This window comes from Prionailurus bengalensis, chromosome B1 (genome assembly GCF_016509475.1).
Source record: "Prionailurus bengalensis isolate Pbe53 chromosome B1, Fcat_Pben_1.1_paternal_pri, whole genome shotgun sequence".
Lineage (NCBI taxonomy): Eukaryota > Metazoa > Chordata > Mammalia > Carnivora > Felidae > Prionailurus > Prionailurus bengalensis.
In genome coordinates this window covers 79834818-79854785 of record NC_057344.1, presented here as the reverse complement: position 1 = coordinate 79854785, position 19968 = coordinate 79834818, and the positions used below count along the sequence as shown (strand labels likewise).

Sequence of the window (19968 nt, the reverse complement as noted above, 5' to 3'; positions counted from 1 at the left end):
AAAAAAAAATTTTTTTTTAAAGAATCTCCAGTAGCCACATTATAAAATGTAGTGCGTAGGAGGAGTTGTCAGTGACCATATTCTTCAACAAGTGAAGAAAACCAGGCTGTAGTGGCAGGGAACAGAGTTGACACACAGAATAAAGTTAAACAAGGATGGGGAGAAAGTTATGGCATCTCTGCTCTTTCTATGGTTTGGTTGTCCATCCATTCCTTGGATTCTGTAAATTATGACGTTTTTCTTTTTGTCTAAGGTAAAATGGAATTGGTTTTTGTCATTTGTAGTGATATCATGGTTCATGGATGTGTGTAATTTCATTAATCCTAACACAAATACTTTTAGGCAGGTACTGTAATTAACATTTCACAAATGAGGATCAGAGTTAGGGATGGAAGTTCTCTCTGATACCTTTCTAGAAGAAATATTTTACAAGAACACCCAACTACATTATTCTACACTATGCTCACCAAGCAATTCTTTGTCCTGGTTTCTTCCAAGGGCACTAATATACTGGGAAACTGTGCCCCCTCCCCCCCCGCCCCCCAAAAAATGGACTGATGTTGGTTATCTTGCCAGAAATAGTTTGTATTATGAAATAACAAATAGATACTATGATTTATAAATTAAGGGTTTTTTTTTTACTGACTTGGGTTGGTGTAAATCATTTCTGAGAATTCGCATTCACTATTTTTTAACATAACCTCAAGATTTTATTGTCTTCATAATGTAACAAAATATGAGGCCTCGAACTGAATCATTTGGCCCTTTCTCTTCTTATCTCCTCCCAGTTCAAAATGTTTGCATCTCTTCATAACCAGCATTCTCTTAGACCTGTAGTTGGGCTCAACACATTCAAGCCTCAGCACAATCTTCTTTGTCGTTTTAGATTTTTTTCTGGAAAATCAGCTTAGTCTGCCCACCAAAGCCACTCTGCTTCCTGTCATAATGCCACTTTCCCTGGGCATAAAGAGAATATTTGCTTTTCTTGTACTTTCTTGTAAGGTTGGTCCTTGCCACACTTCTTGCAGAAAGTGCGCAGGTTTTAGGAATGTTCACCATGTTTGTAAGAGCACTATCAGCATAGAAAGTAAGTTAACTATTTAGAATTTAAGAATCTGAAAATTGAAGATCATCTTAGAGGTGAAATTTATCAGGATCTGATCTGGCCTAGAACACCTGTACAGCCTATTTTTGGACAAGTACTTACTGCACAGCCACCATAAACTTGGATTTTTCAAGATGCTGAAAGATAGAAATTCTATGAAGAACTGACTTCTGGACACAAAACTGAACTTTCTGATCAGTTAAATCTCAAAAAGATCTAAAAGATGTATTAGTCACCCACGTTGTGTTTAGTCCTTGACTAGCTACTATCGGGATTAAAAATGACCTGAGGTGATATCAGTGAAAATAGCACAGTAGTATACTCCAAATTTCACCCCCCCCCCATAAAGGAAATGAAAAATGGGCAAAAATGTCAGAATCAACTTTTTTGTAATTTTGGAAATTAGCGAAAGGCCTGTAGCAACTTGTCAAATACTCAGGAGAAATGGCTGTTTTTTATTAAAGAACTATAAAATTTATGGTGTTTTAACCTATGCCAGCCCCATCCCTTGCTCCTCAGATCAGTGGTAGCTGTAAAAATAACAGTCTGCATTCCTGATACCAGAGGGAGCAAAACATACCTCATAAGCAAAGAATTGTAATTCATTGCTGTTCACCCTTTAACAATATAGGCTTGAACTGCATGGGACCACTTACATGCACATTTTTTTTTCAATATATACAGTACAGTATAAATGTATTCTCATTATGATTATTTCTTTTTTTAAGTTTTATTTATTTTTTGAGAAAGACAGTGTGAGCAGGAGAGGGGCAGAGTGGTGGTGGGGACAGAGGATCCAAAGGGGGCTCTGCATTGACAGGCTGACAGCAGCAAACCTGATGCAGGTCTTGAACTCAAGAACCGCAGATCATGACCTCAGCTGAAGTCAGACGCTCAACCAACTGAGCCACTCAGGCACCCCTTTATTATGATTTTCTTAAATTTTTTTTTACTTACTTTGTTGTAACAATATAGTATATAATACATATACAAAATATGGGTTAATTGACTGTTTATGTTACTGGTAAGGCTTATGGTCACCAGTAGTAGGCTATTAGTAGTTACGTTTTGGGGGAATCAAAAGTTATAACTGGATTCCCAACAGGGGGAGATGGAGGGGTTCACCATCCCTAACCCCCATGTTGTTCAAGGGTCAACTGTATTTGTTCTAAACTGTCTGTTGGCTCCCTCAAATATAGGCTTGTCTTTATTTTGCTTAACTCCAAACTAGCCTCAGGCTAAAGCTCCTTCCCACAGGGCATTTATTGAAAACATTTACAGTATAATGTCTTAGGTTGCTGCTCCTGCTGTGATAGATAATAGCTGGGGTAAATAATAGATTAATCAGAAAGGCTGGGCTATGAGTGTCCTGTAAGCTTACAAAGCTGAAAATCTCAAAGGCTAAATGCATGCTCAGGGAAGTGTGGATGCTCAGGAAAGATTCAAGAAAGCCCTAAACTCACTCCCTCCTGACTTTGAGGTTCTAAGAAAGAAGGAAGTGATGGCTAGGGCAGAGTTGTAGAGTGACTGGTGAATGTTGAATGCATGCCACAACAAATATACATAGGTTCTCTCCAAAGACTGGGATATCTTTTGGTTCCAAGCATTTAAGAAAATCTGTGGCCAATCATTAGGTGACCACTAAGCTACCATAACAGATACTTCAGGGGCTACATACAACAAAGAACAGACTGCAGAATTAGTTCAGAAAAGTCACTAAACAGGTGCCTGGCTAATTCAGTTGATAGGGCATGCAACTCTTGATCTCTGGGTTGTAAGTTTGAGTGTTGGGTGTAGAGATTACTTAAAAATAAAATTTAAAAAAAATTAGAAAAGAAAGTCACTAAACAAAAAATAACAACTACAATAAATGATAATAACAAATCCTAGGGAATGGAGAGTTAATATAATCATTATCACCCAAAGTCTATATTTACATTAAGGTTCATTCCTGGTGTTGTACATTCTATGACTTTTGACACATGTTTAATGACATATATCTTCCATTATAATATCATACAGAATAGTTTCACTGCCCTAAAAAAAAAATTTTTTTTAAAGTTTTAAGTAATCTCTACACCCAGTGTAGAGCTCCAACTCACAATGCTGAGATCAAGAGTTGCATGCTCCACTGACTGATGCAGCCAGGTGCCCCACCCTAAAAAATTTCTGTGCTCTGCCTGTTCATCCCTTCTTTCCCCTCTGACCTCTGGTAACCACTTGTCTTTTTACTGTCTCCATAGTTTTGCCTTTTCCAGAATGCCATATAGTTGGAATCATAGTATGTAGCCTTTTCAGATTAACTTCTTTCACTTACTCATATATATAAAAGGTTCCTCTATATCTTTTCATGACTTGATAACTCATTTGTCTTTAGAGCTGAACAATATTCTATTTTCTGGCTGTACCACAGTTTATCTGTTCACCTAATAAAGGACATCAAGTTTTGACAATTACAAATAAAGCTGATATAAACATCTGAATGCAAATTTTTGTGTGAACATAGGTTTTCAACTCCTTTGGATAAGTACCAAAGAACATGATTGCTAGATTTTATGTTAAGACCATGTTTGGTTTTTAAGCAGCTTCCAGTCTTCTGAAGTGACTGTACCATTTCTCATACCCTGCAGCAATGAATGAAATTCCTGTTGCTCCACATCTTCACCAACATTTGGTATTGTAAGCATTTTGAATTTTGGCTGTTCTAATAAATGTGCAGTGGTATTTCATTGCTGTTTTAATTTGAAATTCCCTTTTGACATATGATGAGGAGCATCTTTTCATATGCTTATTTGACAGCTGGTATATCTCTTTTGCTGAGGTGTCTGTTTGTATATCTTTTGCCATTTTTTTTTAATTGGGTCATTGGTTTTCTTATTGTTGAGTTGTAAGAACTCTTTGTATTTTGGAAAACAGTCCTTTTTCATATATATCTTTTACAAATATTTTCTCCTACTCTGTGGCTTCTTTTCTCATTCTCTTGATAGTGTCTTTCGCATAGTAGAAGTTTTTAAATTTTTGTTTAGCATTTATTCATCTTTGAGAGACAGAGAGAGAAAGAGCATGAGCAGAGAAGGGGCAGAGAGAGGCAACACAGAATCGGAAGCAGGCTCCAGGCTCCGAGCTGTCAGCACAGAGCCCAACGCGGGGCTTGAACTCATGAACTGAGAGATCATGACCTGAGCCAAAGTGGGATGCTCAATCGCCTGAGCCACGCAGGCACCCCCTCATAGTAGAAGTTTTTAAATTTAATGAAGTCCAATTTATAAATTCTTTTTTTCATGGATTGTATCTTTGGTGTTCTGTCTAAAAAGTCATCACCATACCCAAGGTCATGTAGATTTTATCCTGTTTTCACTAGGGGTTTTATAGTTTTGCATTTTATACTAAGTCTGTGATCTGTTTTTAGTTAATTTTTGTGAAGGGTATAAAGTCTGTGTTTCGATTTGTATTGTTACATGTGAACATCCAGTTGTTCCAGCACCGTTTGTTGAAAAGTTTATCTTTGCTCCATTTTCTTGCCTTTTGCTCCTTTTTCAAAGATCAGTTGACTGTATTTACTTGGGTCTAATTTGGAGCTCTTTAATCTGTTCCATTGATTTATTTGTTATTTTGCCAATACCACACTTTATAACAACTCTTTATGTCAGATGATGTCAATCTTCTGACTTTGTTTTTCTCCCTCAATATTGTATTGGATATTCTAAGTCTCTTAATTAACTCTCCATTTAAACTTTACAATCAATTTGTTGATACCCACAAAATATCTCTCTAGGATTTTTACTGGGATTGCATTGAATCTATACATCAAGTTGTAAAGAACTGACATCTTGATAATATTGAGTCTTCCTAGCCATAAATATGTAATATCTTTCCATTTATTAGTTATTAAGTTGCATTCACCAGAGATTTATAGTTTTCTTCAAATAGCTCTTGTACATATTTTGTTAAATTTATACCTAATTATTTCATTTTGGGGTGTTAATGCAAATGGTAATGTTTAAAAAAATTTGTTTTTATGTTTATTCATTTTTTGAAAGACAGAGAGAGACAGAGCACAAGCAGGGGTGGGGGCAGAGAGAGAGAGGGACACAGAATCCAAAGCAGGCTCCAGGCTCCAAGCTGCCAGCACAGAGCCCGACGTGGGGCTCGAACTCATGAACCGCGAGATCATGACCTGAGCTGAAGTTGGACACTCAACTGACTGAGCCACCCAGGCGCCCCGAAATGGTAATGTTTTTAATGTCAAATTCTACTTGTTCACTGTTAGTATATATTCATTGTTTGTATATTTACATTATATCCTGTAGCTTTGCTACAATTGCTTTTTCATTGCAAAAGCTGTTTTTGTCAATTCTTTCAGATTTTCTACATAAGTAATCCTGCCATCTGTGAACAAAGACAGTTTTATTTCTTCTTTCTTTATCTGTGTACCTCTTTTTTCCCTTTCTTGTCTTATTGCATTAGCTAAGTCTTTCATTACAAGGTTGAAAGGGAGTAGTGAGAGGGGACATATTTACCTTGTTCCTGATCTTAGCAGGGAAGTTTCTAGTTTCTCACTATTAAGTATGACATTACTTAGGTGTTTTGTGGATTTCTTAATCAAGTCAAAGGTGGGAAATTCCCCCTTTATTCCTAGTTTGGTGAGAGTTTTATCATGACTGGGTATTAGATTTTATCAGATGCTGCATCTGTGATATGATCATGTGAATTTTCTTTTTTAACTTGTAGATATGATGGGTTACATGAATTGATTTTCAAAGGTTGAATCAGCTTTGCATACCTGGAGTAAACTTCACTTAGTTTTGGCATGTAATTTTTTAACATATTATTGAATTTTATTTGTTAATATTTCATTGAAGATTTTTGCTCTGTGTCATGAGAAATATTAGCCTATAATTTTCTTTTCTTGTGATGTCTTTGGTTTTGGTATTAGGGTACTGCTGACCTCATAGAATGAATTAGGTATTCTCTGGCAGCCACCAGTTTGTTCTCTGTATTTAGGAGTCTGCTTCAATTTCTTTTGTTATTTCTTTTATTCATTTGTTTTGTTTTTAGATGTCCACATGTAAGTGAAATCACATGATATTTGTCTTTCTCTGACTGATATATTTCACTTAGCAAAATACCTTGCCTGTCTCTCTGTGTCGTTGGGAAAGGCAAGATTTCACTCCTTTTTATGGCTGAGTAAAATTCCATTGTACATATATACCACTTCTTCACTCAATCATCTATTGATGGACACTAGGTTACTCCTATATCTTGGCTATTGTAAATAATGCTGCAATAAACATAGGGATGCATATATCTTCTCAAATTAGTGTTTTCATTTCCTTTGGATAACAGAAAAAGCTTTTTATTTTGGTGCAGTCCCAATAGTTTATTTTTGCTTTTATTTCCCTTTCCTGAAGAGACAGATCCAAAAAAATACTGCTAAGGCTGATGTCAAAGAAATTACTACCCATGTTTTCTTCTAAGAGTTGTATGGATCCAGGTCACACCTTTAGGTCTTTAACCCATTTTGAGTTTATCTCTATGTATGACATAAGAAAGTGGTCCAGTTTCATTCTTTTGCATGCAGCTGTCTAGTTTTCCCAGCACTATTTATTGCAGAAACTCTCTTTTCCTCCGTCATATATTCATGCCTCCTTTGTCATAGATTAATTGGCCATATAAGCACGGGTTTATTTCTAGGCTTTGTATTCTGTTCTGTTGATCTATGTGTCTATTTTTGTGGCAGTACCACACTGGGTTTTTTTTTGTTTGTTTGTTTGTTTCTTTCTTAATAATTTATCTGTTTTAATTTATATCCAAGTTAGTTAGCATATGGTGCAACAATGATTTCAGGAGTAGATTCCTTAATGCCCCTTACCCATTTAGCCCCTCCAGGAACCCTCGGTTTGTTCTCTATATTTAAGAGTCTTTTATGTTTTGTCCCTCTCCCTGTTTTTATATGATCTTTGCTTCCCTTACCTTATGTCCATCTGTTTTGTATCTTAAAGTCTTCATATGAGTGAAATCATATGATATTTGTCTTTCTCCAACTACTTCGCTTAGCATAATACCACATAGTTGCAAATGGCAAGATTTCATTCTTTTTGATTGCCAAGTAACACTCCATTGTATGTGTGTGTGTGTTTGTATATATATATATATATATATATATATATATATATATATATGTACCACACCTTTATCCATTCTTCCATCAATGGACATTTGGGCTCTTTCCATACTTTGGCTATTGTTGATAGTGCTGCTATAAACATGGGGGTGTATGTGCCCCCTTCGAAACACCATACCTGTATCCCTTGGATAAATACCTAGTAGTGCAATTGTTGGGTTGTAGGGTAGTGCTATTTTTAACTTTTTGAGGAACCTCCATGCTGTTTCCAGAGTGGCTGCACCAGCTTGCATTCCCACAAGCAGTGCAAAAGAGATCCCCTTTCTCCACATCCTTGCCAACATCTGTTGTTGCCTGAGTTGTTAATGTTAGCCATTCTGACAGGTGTGAGGTGATATCTCATTGTGGTTTTAATTTTTATTTCCCTGATGATGAACGATGTTAAGCATTTTTTCATGTGTCGGTTGGCCATCTGGATATCTTCTTTGGAGAAGTGTATATTCATGTCTTTTGCCCATTTCTTCACTGGATTCTTTGTTTTTTGGGTATTGAGTTTGATAAGTTCCTTATAGATTTTGGATACTAACCTTTTATCTGCTATGTCATTTGCAAATATCTTCTCCCATTCTGTCGGTTGCCTTTTAGTTTTGCTGATTGTTTCCTTTGCTGTGAAGAAGCTTTTTATCTTGATGAGGTCCCAATAGTTTATTTTTACTTTGGTTTCCCTTGCCTCCAGAGACATTTTGAGTAAGAAGTTGCTGCAGCCGAGGTCAAAGAAGTTTTTGCCTGCTTTCTCCTCGAGGATTTTGATGGCTTCCTGTCTTACATTGAGGTCTTTCATCAATTTTGAGTTTATTTTTGTGTATGGTGTAAGGAAATGGTCCAGGTTCATTTTTCTGCATGTCGCTGTCCAGTTTTCCCAGCATCATTTACTGAAGAGACTGTCTTTATTCCATTGTATATTCTTTCGTGCTTTGTCAAAGATTAGCTGGTCATACGTTTGTGGGTCCATTTCTGGGTTCTCTATTCTGTTCCATTGATCTGAGTGTCTGTTTTTGTGCCAAGTACCACACTTTGTGTGTATAGCTTTGTAGTATATCTTGAAATCTAGGTTGTGATACCTCCAGCTTTCCTTCTTCTTTCTCAAAATTGCTTTGGCTATTCAGGGTCTTTTGTTGTTCCATACAAGTTTTAGGATTCTTTGTTCTGGTTCTGTGAAAAATGCTCTTGGTATTTGATTAAGGACTGCATTGAATCTGTAGATTGCTTTTGGTAGTGTGGACATTTAAACAATATTAATTATTCCAATCCATGAACATGGTATATCTTTCCATTTATTTTTGTTGTCTTCAATTTTTTTCATTGTCTTATAGTTTTCAGAGTACAGATTTTTCACCTCTTTGGTTAATTTATTGCTAGGTATTTTATTCATTTTAATGCGATCACAAGTGGATTTTCATTTTTTTCCCTTTTTTTAATTATTAATTTTTATTTTTATTTAAGTAGGCTCTGTGCCCAGTGTGGAGCCCAAAGTGGAGCTTGAACTCATGACCCTGAGATCAAGACCTGAGCTGAGATCAAGAGTCAAATGCTTAACTGACTGAGCCACCCAAGCACCCTTGGAACTATTTTTAAATTTCTTTTTCTGCTACTTTGTTGGTGTACATAAACACAACCAATTTTTAGATATTAATTTTGTGTTCCACAACTGTACTGAATGCATTTATTAATTCTAATAGTATTTTGGTGAAGTCTTTCAGGTTTTCTGTCCCTATAATACAAATGTTATTATGCTTGATATTGTCTCAAAAGCCCCTTAATCTACCCTAATTTTTAAATTCTTTATTCTTGTTGCTCTTCAGTTTGGGTGATTTCCACCACTCTGTTTTCCAGATTGCAGATTCATTTTTCTGCCTCTCTAATCTGCTGTTGATTTTCTCTAGTGTATTTTTCATTTGAGTTATTGTATTGTTCAGCTCTGATTGTTTCTTTTTAATGTTTTCTATCTTTTTGTTGAAATTCTCACTAAGTTTATCTACTCTTCTCTCAAGTCCAGTTAGCATTTTTATGACAGCTTCTTTGAACTCTTTATCAAATAAATTGCTTGTCTCCATTTTATTTTGTTGTTTTTCTGAGCTTTTTTTCTTGTTCTTTCATTTGGAACATATTCCTTCACTCATCATTTTGCCTGATGCTCTGTGTTTTTTCTGTGTATTAGGTCAGCAATACCTCCTGGTCTTAAAAGCAGTGGCCTTCTGTAGAAGGCATCCTGTAGTGTGCAGTGACTCAATCCCCTAGGTCACCAGAACCCAGCATTCCAGGAGTGTTCCCTATATGAGCTATGTGTAGCCTCTGGTTGTGACTGTGTCATGTCTACTCTGGGTGCACTGGTGGGCAGGGCTGGCCCCTGGCATGATGGACTGAGAGGCCTGGCTACAGCTGCTTCACTTGTGCTGGTAGATAGGGCTGCTTCCCCAACCCAGGGGAGTCAGTGCTTTGGATGGGCATTTGTCCTGGCCAGGGCTATTTGCTGGGTATGGCAGGAGAGTAGTTGCATTCCAGGGACACCAGTCCTGACCAAAGCTGTCTGCCATGTATGGCATGGTGGGAGCTGCTTTGGAAGGAAGTCTGCCAAAGTCAGTAGGTTGGAAGGGACTGGACCACAGGGGAACACCAGGGCAAAGGAGAGGTGTTCTCAAGGTAGATGGAGAGTGTCAGAACTGGCTCCCACAAGTGTCTGGCCAGCTAGACTGAAGAAGAGCAATAAAAATAGTTCCTACTAGCCCTTCTATTCCTGGAGAAATTTCATACAAATTTCTGCCACTTTACTGCAAACCTAAAAACTAGTCCATACATCTCCTTCATATATAACTCAGGCATTTTTCAAACTTCTGCCTCTGTGCTGGGTCTCAGAGCAAGTGATATGTGTACTGACCCTTTAATAGGAATAGAGTCTTGGGGCACATGGGTGGTTCAGTCGGTTAAAAGTCTGACTCTTGATTTCAGCTCAGGTCATGATCTCACAGTTCATGGGATCAAGTCCCTTATTGGGCTCTGCACTGACAGCAGTGAGCCTGCTTAGGATTCTCTCTCTCTCTCTCTCTCTCTCTCTCTCTCTCTCTCTCTCCCTCTGTCTCTCTCTCCCTCTCTCCCTCTCCCTCTCTCTCTGCCCCCACTCACATGCATACGTTCACACACTCTTTCTCTCAAAATGAATAAATAAACTTAAAAAAATAGGAATACAGGGGCACCTGGGTGGCTCAGTCGCTTAAGCGTCTGACTCTTCATTTCATCTCAGGTCATAATCTCATGGTTTGTGAGTTTGAGCCCCATGTTGGGCTCTGCACTGTCTGCTTGGGATTCCCTCTCTCCCTCTCTCTATACCCCCCTCAAAATAAATAAATAAACTTAAAATAAATAGGAATATAGTCTCAGCTTCCTATAGGTCTCCTGGAATTAAGCCCCACTGATTTTCAAAGCCAGATGTCAAAGCCAGGGGGATTATCTTCCTGGTATAGATACCCAGGATGGTGAGGAGCCTGATTTGGGGCTTGATGCCCTGGTCCTCTTGGAGGACCTCTGCGTCTATGATACCCCTCCCATTTGGGGGCTGCTGGACTAGAGGTATGGATCCTGACCCCATCTCTGCCCCTCCTACCCTTTTTCAATGTGGCTTTTTCATTATATATTTATCTGTAGATGAGCTGTTATACCAGTCTTTTAGGTGGTTTTCAGAGTGAGTTGTGTTATATGTAATTGTAGCTGTGGTGAGTCTGTGAAATGAGGTAAGGTCAGGATCCTCCTATTTTGCCATCTTCCCCATCCTTCCACCTCAGTTCTTGTGGCTTCCTCTAAAAATTGCATTGTAAGCTCATTTAAATGGCTAGAATGAGTGGATAGACATTCAGGAAGGTGATAGGACTTGAACCAGGTCTTAAAGAATGGGTAGTATTTAGGATGTGCTCAGATAAGGGGAACGGTATTTTTTCCAGGAGAAGAGACCAGCAAAGCAGAAGCAAAAAGGTGAAAATGGATGCTGGAGAGAATAAAGAAAGCTGTCCCCACAGAAAACTATTTATTGTTGAAGTTGAGTAGCAGTGGCAAATAAAATCAAGAGTGTTAAACAAGTCCAAATCATGGAAAAGTAGAGTATAATACAAGGGAAACTCTCTTGACTCTGAAGGCAATAAAAAAGATAGTGTGTGTATTTACTTTTTAAAAAAAGAATTCACATTTCTGGAATACTGGGAAATTAGTCTGACATCAGTTGCAAGATGAATTTAAAAGAATTCAGGCATGAGATAATTAAAGTTCTAGAAATAGGAGTAAATGAGATTTAAAAGGGTTTTGTTACAAAGATAGAAAGAATATCGGGAAACAAATTGCTGGTAATGAAGAAAAGAACCAAGTAAAAATGAATCATCAGACAATTAAGTAAACAGAGAGGGGCGCCTGGGTGGCTCAGTTGGGTAAGTGTCCGACTTCAGCTCAGGTCATGATCTCACAGTTCATGAGTGTGAGCCCCGCATCGGGCTCTGCTGCCAGCTCAGAGCCTGGAGCCTGCTTCAGATTCTGTGTCTCCCTCTCTCTCTGCCCCTCCCCTGCTCATGCTCTGTCTCTCTCTGTCTCAAAAATAAATAAAAACCTTAAAAAAATAAACTGAGAGGAAAATTGAAATTTAAAAAATGACAACTTATAGAGATGTGACAATATTGAGATAGCTACAGTTAGTAAATCCAATTCCAGTGAAATAGTAGGACTAGAGAAGCATAATCAAGTGATCTTCAGTTTAAAAGTCTTCAGTATTATTGGGGCATCTGGGTAGTTCAGTCTGTTGAGCATCTGACTTCGGCTCAGGTCATGATCTTATGCCATACATTGGGGCTCACTGCTGTCAATGCAGAGCCCACTTTGGATCCTCTGTCCCTCTCTCTCTCTGCCTCTACCCCACTCATGCTCCCTCAAAATTAAATTTAAAACATTTTAAAAATGTATGTCTTCAGCATTATTGAAGCAATGCATCATTTTTTCCCAAATGAATATATAATGCTGTCAAAGGACTTTTCAATAACCTGGGGACATTCTCCAATGTACTAGACAAGCAAAGAAGGAGTAAATATGGACTTTGGGAAAATTTTTACTTCACTTTCCCCTTCTGTAAAACGAGAATAATAAAAGGACTGATATAGTAAGAGCTCAATAGCTATTGATTTGTGGTAGGGATGTTAAAGAACAGAAGTTTATTTTCTGACAGTTCTGGAGGCCAGCAGTCCAAGATCAAGGTTCTAGCTGTTTTAATTTCTGGTGAGGGCTCTCTTCCTCGCTTGCAGGTGGTTACCTCATCACTATGTTTTTACATGGCCTTTCCTCAGTGTGTGCATATGGAGTTTGTTGTGTTAAAATACACATAACATAAAATTTGCTACCTTAATGATCTTTAAAGTTATAGTTCAGTGGTATTAAATACTTTCATAGTGTTGTACAACCATCACCTCAAACTATCCCCATAACTCTTTTCACCTTGTAAAAATGAAACTCTATACCCATTATACAATAACTCTCCCCCCAGCTGCTGGAGGCCACCATTCTCCTATCTTCTGCTCTGCTTTTACTCTGCTCTTCTACTGTTTTTATGTGACTGTCTTATTTTACTTAGTGTAATATCTTCCATGTTCATCCATGTTATAGCATATCAGAATTTCCTTCCTTTTTAAGGCCAAGTATTATTCCACTGTATGTATGTGTATGTGTGTGTGTGTGTGTGTGTGTGTGTATATATATATATATATGTATATATATATATATATAATTTTGCTTATCCATTCATCTGTCAGTAAACATATGAGTTGCTTCCACATTTTAGCTGTTTTTTTGTTTGTGTTTGTTTTGTTTTGTTTCTTAAAGAGAGAGAGAGAGAGCAATTGTTTTGTTTTGTTTCTCAGAGAGAGACAGAGAGCAAGTGGTAGAGGGAGAGAGAGAGGATCTTAAGCAGGCTCCATGCCCAGTGCAGAGACTTATGCAGGGCTTGATCTCACCACCTTGAGGTCATGACTTGAGCTGAAACCAAGAGTTGGATGCATAACTGACTGAGCCACCCAGGTGCCCCAAGTCACTTGCAATTTAACCTACCACTGTTTTCATACCATCAATGCAAATGTGAACACACTGGGAAAGTCAAATAATGCCTTAGTATTATTAAGAAAATGTTTTTGACCTTTTGGACCCTCTGAGGTATTATTCAGGGATCTGAAGACCACACCTTGAAAACTGATGATCTAGAATGTAAGCTCTATAAAAGCACTGAGTTTCTTTTGTTCACTGTTAGATTTTCAGCACTATTCTATCTAGAAGGGTTCTTGGCACAATAGATGATTAATAAATATTTCCTAAATGTATTAGTAAAGCAAGGACAGAAGGGAGATTAATTCTTTAAAGAAAACAATAATAATTTAGAATGTATTTCTTTTTACTGCACGTAGCTAAATAACTAACCAACCCATGCCTCAAAATGGCATGAAAATCTAATTTCATTATTACCATTTCTTTTGCTAAAGATCCCATTGACTTCTAAATTATGAACAAAAAGACTAAAGGACGTAAGTGAAGGAAGAAAGGTGAAATATGCCAGAATCAGAACAAATGCTATTTTTTCATAAAAGCACAGACCCTAAATGCCTTCAGATCATCCAGCCCAATTCCTTCATTTTTGCAAATAAGAAAATTTAGCTGCCAAGAAAGCTCAATGACTAGCCCAAAGTTAGTGACAGCAGTAAAATACAGGATCTTTCACACTTTTTCTTTTAGATAGAAATGATAGGAACAATAATGGGAAGCAAGAGAACTGGTATGTATTTCTTCTATAGAAAAGTGGCTAAGCAAGTCTGAGCCAAATCCTTAAACCACTCCATGGGTACTTTAGGACAGAAGAGGAACTTGATGTTAAGGGATAGGACACCTAAATAATACCTCCTGATAGAGTACCTAGCTAGAGTACCTAGCTCCTCCCCATGATAGCTCAGGCTGGAGACATGCAAAGACTGTATGGGTAGTCAGGCTAGTCCCATGGAGCTGTGAAGAGGAAAAGATTCAGGCTTGAGAAGTAAGCAAGGGGGGCCTGATGCCTAAAAGGAGGGCCTTTGGAGCTGTATTAGATAGTAACATGGATGGGGTCAGGGACTGAAAAAGCCCAACAGAAAATAAGAATGTCTTTGGTATTTTTCAGTTGGGAACTATTGGCATTTTGTATGGAACTGTCCTGAACTTTTCAGGCTGTTTATCACCCCTACCCTCCACCCACCAAATGCCAGTAAATTCCAAATCACTGTGATGACTAAATATGTCCTGCACATTTTCAAGTTCCCACTAGGGGGCTTGTATCACCCCTGACTACCATTTGTCACATGTTCACTAATAAACACTTCCTGATGGATGTAGTGGGATACAGTTTGGAGATAATGTTTCTCTCTTCATAGGCATTTTGGTTCTCCTCTCCCACCACCAGGTCTCCCCCTTCACCCACTGAATCAATACATTCATAGTTTCAAGATGAGGGTAAACATAGCCAGGAACAAACAAGACAACTAAGTTTCTGAGTGAGTTGTTTGTTTGTTTGTTTTTCATCTTCAAGTAAGTGACTTTTATTTTTCTCTGATACTTTACAGTCAATTTCTTTAAAACTTTAAGATCTCCAGAGAAAATCTGAATGGGATTTTAAAATCAAAGCTAAAACAATAGGCTTTTTATTATAAAGGCAGGTTTCTCAAAAGAGGAAACGTGGGTTTTAAAATTCTAAAACAGTTATAGCTTGGAGAATTCAGGGCAGATTGTTTACACTACAAGCCAAAGAGTTAGGAGGTATGAAGTTGTCCACCAGAAGGACTGGTGGAAGGAGAAGAGAATCTGAGTGCCTGTGACTATAATTTGGATGCTGGTGGATGCCTAAGAAAGGAATTATATCTCCTATTCACTCTTCTGAGTCAGATGACAGGACAGGAAATTTCCTGGAGGAAGAGAGTAAAGACTTCAGAGCAGAGAGGATCTTCATCTCTCTCAAGAAGACCCCTGCTCACCACACATCTGAGGCAGAATGACTGAGATGCTCCTACCCACCCTCCAGGATACTGAGCATCCAACAGTTGTTTCCTGAGCTCCGCAAGGCAATACAGAGTGGCTGAATGGTGTGACAGAATGGGAGGGGCCTTGTGGTCAGGATGAGGTTAACAGAGATGAATACAGACAGGGGGTAGCAGGGAAAGGAGTTGACAATCAAAGGTTAGACGTAATTGTGCATCCCAGCAGATCCTGGGGCCAGGTGCCTCTGAGGTCAGTACAACATATATATCCCCAGAAGAAGAGAAGGAAAGCGAGAGGGTCAAACCCCTGGATTGACTAGTTGAAATCTATAAATTGAAAAACTTACATAGAAAGTCAAGTTTTGGCTCTTAAGTGAAAAGGGTCCTAGCAACTAAGTGCAGTAATAAAGACATAAAGAACCCAGGAAATTTCATCCTCAATACAGTAATGAATATTTACACCCTCTTTGCTTAAGCCTGCTGCTTAAATTTGCGGGAGTTACCTAGATGCCAAATATCAGCTATTTGTCTTGTTCAGGGTTTACTATTTGTGTGGCTTTGATGACTATTTGTTGACAAATGCTCCTTTTACTTCACTGTGATTGGAAATAACACTGAAATAGCCCCTAACTATATAGAGGTTGAAGATCAGTTAATTTTGCTGTTATCAATGGATGAGATATTTCAGCTGGAATCCATTTTTTTCAAAAATATATATTTATTTAGAGGCACCTGGGTGGCTTAGTTGGTTAAGTGTCTGACTCTTGGTTTCGGCTCAGATCACGATCTCACAGTTCGTGGGTTTGAGCCCCATATCAGGCTCCTCGCTGATAGTTCAGAGCCTGCTTGGTATTCTCTCTCTCTCTCCCTTTCTCTCTGTACCTCTCTTGCTTGCACACACACACTCTCTCTCTCTCTCAAAAAAAAAAAACCTTAAAATGTTTATTTATTTATTTTGAGAGAGACAGAGAGAGAGAGAGAACATGAGTGGGAGAGGGTCAGAAAGAGGGAGAGAGAGAGAATCCCAAGCAGGCTCTGCACTGACAGCAAAAGGCCTCGATCTCACAAACCATGAGATCATGACCTGAGCCAAAACCAAGAGTCAGATGCTTAACCAACTGAGCCACTTAGGCACCCCAGCTGGAATCCATTTTTTAATCAATGGAATATTTACTCTCTATTTTGTATGAACTATAGCTTAAAAATAATTGTCACTCAAAATAGTGTAATTTTGTAATTAATTGTCACTTTAAAACAAAGACTAACAAGAGACAAAAAAGCATTATATAATGATAAAGGGATCAATCCAACTAGAGTACAATATATAACACTTGTAAATATCCATGCATCCAACCTTGGAGCACCTAAATACATAAAGCAAATATTAATAAACATTAAGGGAGAAGATGACACTAATACAATAATAGTAGGGGACTTTAAACACTCCACTTACATCAGTGGATAGATCATCCAGGCAGAAAATCAAATAAGGAAACAATATTTTTCTTTAAGTTTATTTATTTATTTAGAGAGAGTGTGTGCATGAGTGGAGTAAGGGCAGAGAAAGAGGGAGAGAGAGAATACCAAGCAGGCCCCATGCTGTCAGCATGGAGCCAGATGCAGGGCTTGATCCCATGAACTGTGAGATCATGACCTGAGCTGAAATTGAGAGTCAAATGCTTAACTAACTGAGCCACCCAGGCACCTCAGGAAACAGTATTTTTGAACAACACTTTAGACCAGATGGACTTGACAGATATACACAGAACATTCCATCCCAAACCAACAGAATACACATTCTTTTCAAGTGCACACAGAACATTCTCCAGAATAGATCACGTTAGACCACAAAATAAGCCTTAATCAACTTAAGAAGATTGAAATCATATCAAGCATGTTTTTCAACCACAATGGTATGAAACTAGAAATCAGTTACAAGAAAAAAAAAAACTGGAAAAAAAAACCACGCATGTGGAGGCTAAACACCATGCTACTACACAACCAATGGGTCAACACAGAAATGAGAGGAAATAAAAAAATACATGGAGACAAGTGAAAATGCAAACACAACACCCCAAAATCTTTGGGATGCAGCAGAAGCAGGGCTAAGAAGGAAATTTATAGCAATATAGACGTACCTCAAGAAATATGAAAAATCTCAAATAATCTAATGACACAAAGAAATGGAAAAACATTCCATGCTCATGGATTGGTAGAACAAATATTAATAAAATGTCTATACTAACCAAAACAATGTAAACATTTAATTCGATCCCTATGAAAATACTATCAGCATTTTTCACAGAAGTAGAACAAAAAATCCTAAAATTTGAGAACCACTGCTACTGTTGCATTCTCTGACTCCATTTGGCCAATTCCCACCACTACCACCACCATGCCCCAGAGGAGCCCCAGTATGGCTGCCCAGTCAGGTACACTGCCTCACCCTTGTTCACCTGCCCATGCACCCGCTGCCCTCGTTGCCACACTGGTCTGCTCTCTGGCCAACCTTGCCCGATGGGGCAGATGGTGTTCATGGCTAATAGGGTGGCCTTTGGCTCAGCTGTGGGACACATTGTTGGTAGTACCCCGACTGGAGCTTTCAGTGGGGGAGGCTCGGAGCCCACCCAGCCTGCTGCTCAGCACGCACCCACCCACTCTGTCCCCTAGCCCCTGCAGATGGGGTGCTGGGCTTATGAGATCAAGCAGCTCCTTGACTGCTCCACCAGTCAGAGTACTCTGTCCCTGAATGAGGGCTTGAGCAGACCCTGAAGCAATGCAAATTCAACCATAGTCTAAGCTCCCTCTCTTGAAGATCCATGGGCCAGCCCTGCACTCACCTTTACCCCTTCACCGACAGCCAGACCATGATGTCATATTGTACCCACGTAGCTGGAATTGGGAGTGAGGATGGGGATTTTCACCCCACAGATGACTAGAATCACAAATGTGTAATTAGAAGTGTCTATTTTTTTAGCCTAAAATTTATATGGAACCACAAAAGACTCCAAATTGCCAAAGCAATTTTGAGAAAGAAAAGCAAGGCTGGAGATACCACAATGCCAGACTTCAAGCTATATTACAAAACTTTAGTAATCAAAACAGTATTGTACTAGCATAAAAATAGACATAGATAAATGGAACAGAACAGAAAACCCAAAATAAACCCATAATTATAGGGTCAGTTAATCTTTGACAAAGCAGGAAAAAATATGCAATAGGAAGAAGACAGTCTCTTCAACACGTGGTGTTGGGAAAACCAGTTAGCTACATGCAAAAGAATGAAACTGGACCACTTTCTGACACCATACACAAAATAAATTCAAAATGGATTAAAGACCTAAATGTGAGACCTGAAGCCATAAAAATCCTAGAAGAGAACACAGGCAGTAAGGTCTCTGACATTGGCCATCACAACATTTTTCTGGATATGTCTCCTGAGACAAGGGAAATAAAAGCAAAAATAAACTATTGGGACTATATTAAAAAAAGGCTTCTACACAGCAAAGGAAACAATAAAACTAAAAGGCAACCAATGGAATGGGAGAAGATACTTGCAAATGACATATCTGATAAAGGGTTAGTATTCAAAATATATAAAGAACTCAATAAACTCAGCACCCAAAAAACAAACAATCCAATTTAAAATGGGCAGAAAATATGAACAGACATTTCTCCAGAGAAGACATCCAAATGGCCAACAGACACACGAAAAGATACCCAACATCACTCATCATCAGGGAAATGCAAAGCAAAATTATAATGAAATATCACCTCACACCTCTCAGAATGTCTTACACACACACACACACACACACACACACACACACACAAGAAACAAGTGCTGCCAGGGGTGTGTAGATAAAGGAACCTCTTGTACTCTTGGTGGGAATGCAAACTGGTGTAGCCACTTTGGAAAACAGTTTGGAGGTTTCTCAAAAAGTTAAAAATAGAGGTGCCTAGGTGGCTCAGTTGGTTGAGCATCTGGCTCTTGATTTCAGCTCAGCTCATGATCCCAGGGTCCTAGGATTGAGCCCTGCATCAGACTCCATGCTGAGTATGGAGCCTGGTTGGGATTCTCTCTCTCTCTCTCTCTCTCTCTCTCTCTCTCTTTTTTCTCCCTCTGCCCCTCCCTCTCCTCATTGCCCCACTTGTGTGCTCTCTCTCTCTCAAATTACAAAAAAATTTTTAAGTTAAAAATAGAACTACCCTATGATCCAGTAATCGTGCTACTGGATATTTACCCCCCAAATACAAAAACACTTATTCAAAGGAATACAGGCACCCCTATGGTTATACCAGCATTATTTACAATAGCCAAATTATGTAAGCATAATATGGGAATATTATTCAGCCACAGAACAGAATGAAATCTTGCCAGCTGCAACAACATGGATGGACCTAGAGAGTATATGCTAAGTGAAATAAGTCAGTCAGAGAAAGACAAATATGGTATGATTAGACTCATATGTGGAATTTAAGAAATGACATAAATGAGCAAATGGAAAAAACAACAAAGAAAGAACAAGAAACAGACGCTCAACTATTGAGAACAAACTGATGGTTACCAGAGGGGAAATGGGTAGGGGAATGTGTGAAGTAGGTGATAGGGGATTAAGGAGTGCACTAGTTGTGATGAACACTGGGTGATGTATAGAATTGTTGAA

The 19968-nt window shown here is 38.5% G+C and overlaps 1 pseudogene; it reads right to left on the bottom strand.

The window, feature by feature from the left end:
* Nucleotides 1-596: 596 nt before the first annotated feature.
* LOC122467865 lies at nt 597-1888 on the bottom strand (annotated as a pseudogene).
* Nucleotides 1889-19968: the final 18080 nt, after the last annotated feature.